Source organism: Tupaia chinensis, unplaced genomic scaffold (assembly GCF_000334495.1).
Source record: "Tupaia chinensis unplaced genomic scaffold, TupChi_1.0 Scaffold000634_1, whole genome shotgun sequence".
Taxonomy (NCBI): domain Eukaryota; kingdom Metazoa; phylum Chordata; class Mammalia; order Scandentia; family Tupaiidae; genus Tupaia; species Tupaia belangeri.
In genome coordinates, this window is record NW_006160154.1 from 5,610,991 (window position 1) to 5,617,591 (window position 6,601).

At 39.1% G+C, this 6,601-nt stretch overlaps 1 protein-coding gene and 1 pseudogene across 1 annotated transcript in view; one reads left to right on the plus strand and one right to left on the minus strand.

The window, feature by feature from the left end:
• Positions 1-6,601, minus strand: part of LOC102498413 (phospholipid-transporting ATPase IB-like) — a 211,413-nt gene that overhangs the window by 98,309 nt on the left and 106,503 nt on the right.
• On the plus strand, positions 3,823-5,774 carry LOC102498016 (ATP synthase subunit alpha, mitochondrial-like; annotated as a pseudogene).

The following is a 6,601-nucleotide window of genomic DNA, read 5'->3' on the forward strand; positions in this document are numbered from 1 at the left end:
TGTGAATTGACAACTCTCAGAATGGGAGAATATTTTTGTAAAATACGCCTCAGACAAGGGACTGATAACCAGAATACACAGGGAACTCAATCACCTTACGTGAAAAAGAAAATGATTAACCCAATTAAAAGATGGTAAAAATGAGCTGAACAAAAATCTCTTTCAGAAAGACATATAAACAGCCAAAAAGCATATGAGGAAATGCTCAACATCCCTCATCATAAGGGAGATGAAGATTAAAACCCCAATGAGATACCACCTAACTCCTGTTAGAATGGCAAAGATTAAAAACATAAAAAGTGGTGTTGGCGGGGATGTGGTGAAAAGGGAACTCTCCTACACTGTTGGTGGGAATGTAAACTAGTTCAACCACTGTGGAGAACAATACGGAGGTTCTTCAAAGAACTACAAATAGAACTACCATTTGATTCAGCAATGCCACTTCTGGCTATCTACCCTAGGACAAGAGAATACTGATCAGAAAAGTGCTTGCATATCAGTGTTTATTGCAGCTTTATTTACGATCGCTAAGACATGGAACCAACCCAAATGCCCACAAACTGATGAATGGACAGAAAAAGTGTGGCACGTATAATCTATGGAGTACTATTCAGCCATTAAAAAAAAAACAAGACCATGGCATTTGATAGAAAGACCATGGTCAGATATGGAGGATCTATTGCTGAGTGAAGTAAGCCAGGATATAAAAGAAAGGTATTGTATGTATCCACTTAATATATACCGACTATCCACACTTTATGGTAGAGATTGAAATATTGGAGGGTACAAAGATAATGAAAATAGTTAGCAATGATAAGATGGTGAGGAACAGCACGGGAGAAGAGGAGAGTATGGAGAAGGATTGCAAGAGAACAAATAGAGATGCATGACATTATGGGATTCATATATGATTTATTACCTATTGATAATAACATGCATAGTATTCTCAATTGGACAGGTCTGAGAAATATTTCATGTTGGGTAAAGTCTTTTTACAAGCAAAATGATAAATAGTGATTGTTTAAAAAAATAATTGAAATAATAATAATCATCTGGAAAAAATCAAAAGCTACTGGATGATGATGATGGGGATTTTAATGTCTTTGTGTTGACGGATATGAATGGTATTCCTTCTGAAAAAAGAAATGTAATACACGGTTGCTGGAACCATGCAGTTAACACAAGCTGAGTATGAAAGAACTGCCCCTCAGGCCTAGAGCAAGGACTTGGCTGAGGAGAACTGTTTGCAAGGTTAACAGTTTTATGAATTTTGGACTTCACTTCTGTTGTGTTACTGTACTGGCCTGCACTCAGTTTCTCTGCCATGGGCCTTATTGCCATACTCTGGTACCCCATAAAGGCACCCCCAGGCTTATTATAACTTTTACAATAATCCTAAAAGAATGCGGATTTACTAAAGCGGCAGCTGCGTAGGGCGGCGGCTGTGAACAGGAGTTACTCCCATTAGACTTATTTTACCCTCCTAGAAAATGTCAATAAAGAATGCTACATTCACTTTTCCTACTGGGGATTACTAATGGGCGAAGGATCTCAGTAGCTCAGGGACTCATCCACAAGGTGTTGTTACTTTAAAGACCATAAGCCACCCTTACTCTCAGGACAAGGGAAGATTGCCATTTTTTAAGCCACAGTCACTAACAGCATATAGAGGGTCCGTCCCAAGTACACAGTAACCTTTAGCTACTCACAAGACCACATTCCTTTCCTATGTAGACTCACCCTCTTAGCTGTAGACTACCCCAGAGATAACATAAGTATTTCACTTTAGTATATACTAACCTTGTCTTTACTAAACCAGACAGAATTTATTTTTAGGCTCTTGTAATTACTGCCACCCTAGCCTGAAGCTGAAGTTTTTAAAAGCTGACCCGAGGCTCAAAATTCTCAAGCCAATTTGGGACTAAAGTAATCAATCTGGTCTGGGACTGAAAATTCCTGGAAACCCTCTTATCTAAAGACCCTCCTTGGTAATCAAGATTTAAAAAGAAGATGCACTTAAAAAATGGACTTTCTCGTTTTAAAAATTATGACTGTTTATACCTAAATAAAATAGACGTCATGTTTTATGATTATTGTTTCTATACTTTGAATGCCTTACCTTTTAGAGCAAAATGTTTTACTTATTTCCCCTCACCTATCCCACTGCTGTAAAACTCCTTCTATAATAAATAGGCATGACTTCTGGCCATTAGGGCTGCAGTCTGGAGTTTACTCTGGCTGTAGCCGGCTAAGAACATGCTAAAGGGCATGAGGTCTTAGTCTAATTTCTGTTTACCCGCGTCGCCTTCCTGTGCACCCACCCCGGCTGGGGTACGGCTCCCAGCACATGGGAAAGGTATGTGTGATTCAATGTAATATAAACAAGATTATGATAATAATAAAAAATTTTAAAAAGAAAGTACAGACCAATATTTCTTTTTTAAAAATAATTATTTTATTTAACTTTATTTATTTTTTAATTTTCCCAGAGAAGGACAGAGTGAGAAAAAGAGAAAAAGAGAGAGGGAAAGTAAGGAAGCAGGCTGCCAGGTCTAGGACTCGAGCTGTGGTCAGACGTGTGGGAGACCAGTGCCCTTAACCACCGTACCACCTGCCGGCCCCCAGAACAATATTTCTGATGCACATAAATATAAAAATTTTCAACAAAGTACTACCAGACAAAATCCAAAACTATATAAAAAGATTATACATTATGATCAATTCAAATGTAGCCCAGAGATGCAAAGATAATTTGACATATACAAATCAATAAATATAACACATCACATTAACAGAAAATAAAAGAAAACTCTATTATCTCAACATATGGAGAAAAGCATTTGATAAAATATGACATCCCTCTATAATTAAGACTATTGACAAATTAAGAACAAGAGACAGGTACTTCAACACCATAAAGGTCACATATGACAAACAACTAATACAAACATAGCTAACGACCACATATGACAAACAAACATAACACCATAGGCAACATAACTAACACCATACAGAATGGGAAAAATTTGGAGCTTTTCCTCTAGGAACTAGAACAAGATAAGTATGTCCATTTTCATTAGGCAAGAGGGAAAAAATTAAGGGCATTCAAATTTGAAAGAAAGAAGTCATATCATCCCTGTTTGCAGAGGACATGATATTTTATTTTATTATTTTTTTCTTTTTTAAAAATTTTTTATATACATTCAATCACATTATCTAGCTTACAAAGTGAACATTTCAACATGATATTTTATATAGAAAAATCCAAAGACTCCAGTTTTCCCCAAAAAGACCTGTTAGAAATTATAAACAAATTTAGTATTTCAGAATATAGAAACAACATACAAGATAAATAATTTTATATACCAATAACTAACTTGTTGAAACAGAAATCAAGAAAGTAATTCTATTTACAAAAGTTACATACACATAAAAATATCTAGGGATAAATTTAACTAAGGAGATGAAAGATCTCTACCATAAAAATGATAAAAACACCAATGTACGAAGCAGAAGAAACAAACAAACAAAAATGGAAAGGAATCCCACGTTCATAGATTAGAAGAATTCACTGTTGTTAAAATGTCCATTCTACCCAACATGATCTACAGATTAACACAATACCTATCAAAATACCAATGGCATTCTTCAGTAGAAAAAATAATCTGTGGCCAACTGGTGGTGGTACAGTCGTTAAGGTGCTGGACTTCCACATGGCAGACTGTAGTTCAAGTCCTGAACCTGGCAGCTTGAAAATCACACCAGGCAAGTCAGTCCAGATGCTGTATCTACAAAGGAACCACCAGAGGAGAAGCTAAAAAGATGCTGTCCATGTGTGTCACTGCAGCCATGACCCATACCCTCCCTCAGGGGGCTGGGCTAGTCTCCAAAAATGCTTTGGGATCATCTTTCATTGCCACAAGGAATCTTCCTGCCTTTACTACTTGTCTTCAAAAGACTGGCACTACTGAGATGTCCTCTATTCTGTTTTTTTTTTTTTTTTTTTTTGAGAGGTTTTTGCTATAGGGCGTGTGTGCTCGCCAGAAAGACAGACAGAGAGAGAGACAGAGAGACAGAAAGCAATAAATCATCCCCAGGGGGGATGGCCATGCCGCAATCCCTTCTCCTCCATTCTCCTCTTGGGATTTTGGGTACACATGCACACGCGCCCGGTGTGAGTTTAAGCCACTGGATCCAAGACTCGAACCCCGGTCGACTACATGGGAGTCCAGCGACATAGCCACTATGCTAACTGCTGGTCCCAATGTCCTCTATTCTTAAAGAGTGAATTCTTGGAGCTGATACTTCTGTTGACCTTGATGTCCTTAGTATTGGTGATGGTATTATCCGAGTACATGGACTGAGGAAGGTTCAGGCAGAAGAAATGGTAGAGTTTTCTTCAGGCTTAGAGCGTATGTCTCTGAACTTGGAACTTGACAATGTTGGTGTTGTCATGTTTGGAAATGATAAACTAATTAAGGAAGGAGATATCGTGAAGAGGACAGGAGCCATTGTGAACATTCCAGTTGTTGAGGAGCTGTTGGGTCATGTAGTAGATGCCCTTGGTAATGCCATTGATGGAAAGCATCCAATTGGTTCCAAGACCCACAGGTGAGTTGGCCTAAAAGCCCCTGGAATCATTCCTTGAATCTCTGTGCGAGAACCAATGCAGACTGGCATTAAGACTGTGGATAGTTTGGTACCAATTGGTTATAGCCAGTGTGAGCTGATTATTGGTGACAGACAAACTGAGAAAACCTCTATTGCTATTGATACAATCATTAATGAGAAATGTTTCAATCATGGAACTGATGAAAAGAAAAAGCTGTACTGTATTTATGTTGCTATTGGACAAAAGAGATCCACCATTGCACAGTTATTTCACTGTTGGTGAAGAGACTTACAGATAGACGCAGATGCCATGAAATACATCATTGTGGTGTCAGCTACAGCTTCTGATTCTGCCCCACTTCAGTACCTGGCTCCTTATTCCAGCTGTTTTATGGGAGAGTATTTTAGAGACAATGGCAAACATGCTGTGATCATCTATAATGACTTATCCAAACAGGCTGTTGTTTATAGTCGGATGTCTCTTTTTCTCCACCAACTCTCTGGTCAAGAAGTTTATCCTGGTGATGTGTTCTACTTACACTCCTGACTGTTGGACAGAGCAGCCAAAATGAATGATTATTTTGGTGGTGGCTCCCTGACTGCTTTACCTGGAAACACAGGCTGGTGATGTGTCTGCATACATTCCCATAAATACCATTTCCATCACTGGTGGACAGATCTTTATGGAAATAGATTTGTTCTATAAAGGTACCCAGCCTGCCATTAATGTTGGTTTGTCTGTGTCCCATGTCGGATCTACTGTCCAAGCCAGGGCCATGAAGCAGGTGGCAGATACCATTAAGCTGGAATTGGCTCAGTATCATGAGGTTGCTGTTTTTGCCCAATTCGGTTCTGACCTTGATGCTGCCACTCAACAACTCTTGAGTCGTGGTGTGCATCTGTCTGAGTTGCTGAAGCAAGGACAGTATTCTCCCATGGCCATTGAAGAACAAATGGTTGTTATCTATGTTGGTGTAAGAGGGTATCTTGATAACCTGGAGCCCAGCAAAATCACAAAACTTGAGAATGCTTTCTGGTTTCATGTCAGCAGCCAGCACAGAGCCCTGTTGGGCAATATCAGATCTGATGGAAAGATCTCAGAAGAGTCATATGCAAAACTGAAAGAGATTGTAACAAACTTCTTAGCTGGATTTGAAGCTTAAATTCATGGCTTCACATCAAATACCAGTTTGGTTTTGTCATTGTTTCTTCTAGTAAATCAGCTCCATTTGTAAAAGGATTACTCTCATATTCCTGATGTACAGACATCACATTAAAAATAATAAAGGTTTCACATTGTGTGGAAGTAAAAAAAAAAAAAAAATCATACCAGGCATGTGCGTGTGCATGTCCAAAATCCCAGGAGGAGAATGGAGGAGAAGGGGGTTACGTTGTGGCCTTCCCACCTGAGGTGGGGAGGGGACAGTGGTTTCTCACTTTTCCTCTTACTGTCTCTCTTCTTTTTCTCTCTGGTGAGCACATGTGCCCTATGGCAAAAACGTTTAAAAATATGGAATATGTATGGAACCATAAAAGATCCCAAATAATCAAAGCAATCCTGAAGAAAAATAATAAAGTTGGCATCACATGACCTGACTCCAAAATATACTACAAAGCTAAAGTAAGTAAAACATCATGATAATGGCACAAAAAAATGCATAGACCAATGGAATAGAATAGAAAACCCCAAAATAAATCCACGTACATACAGCCAGCTCAGTTTTTACAAAGGTGTCTAGAACATTTTCTGGAGAAAGGACATTCTCTTTTATAACAGTGCAAGAAAAATTTGAAATATACATATGCAGAAGGATAAAACTAGAATCCTATCTTTCACCAGTTATAAAAAACAACTCAAAATGGATTAAAAATTTCAACATAGGCCGCACGCCATTCGACCGGGCCCCCTCTGGGGCCCCCGCAGCCGGGGCTCCGCCCCACATGCCATAAGCCGTTGGGCCGGCCCCCTCCGGGGCCCCGGCCCCCACTG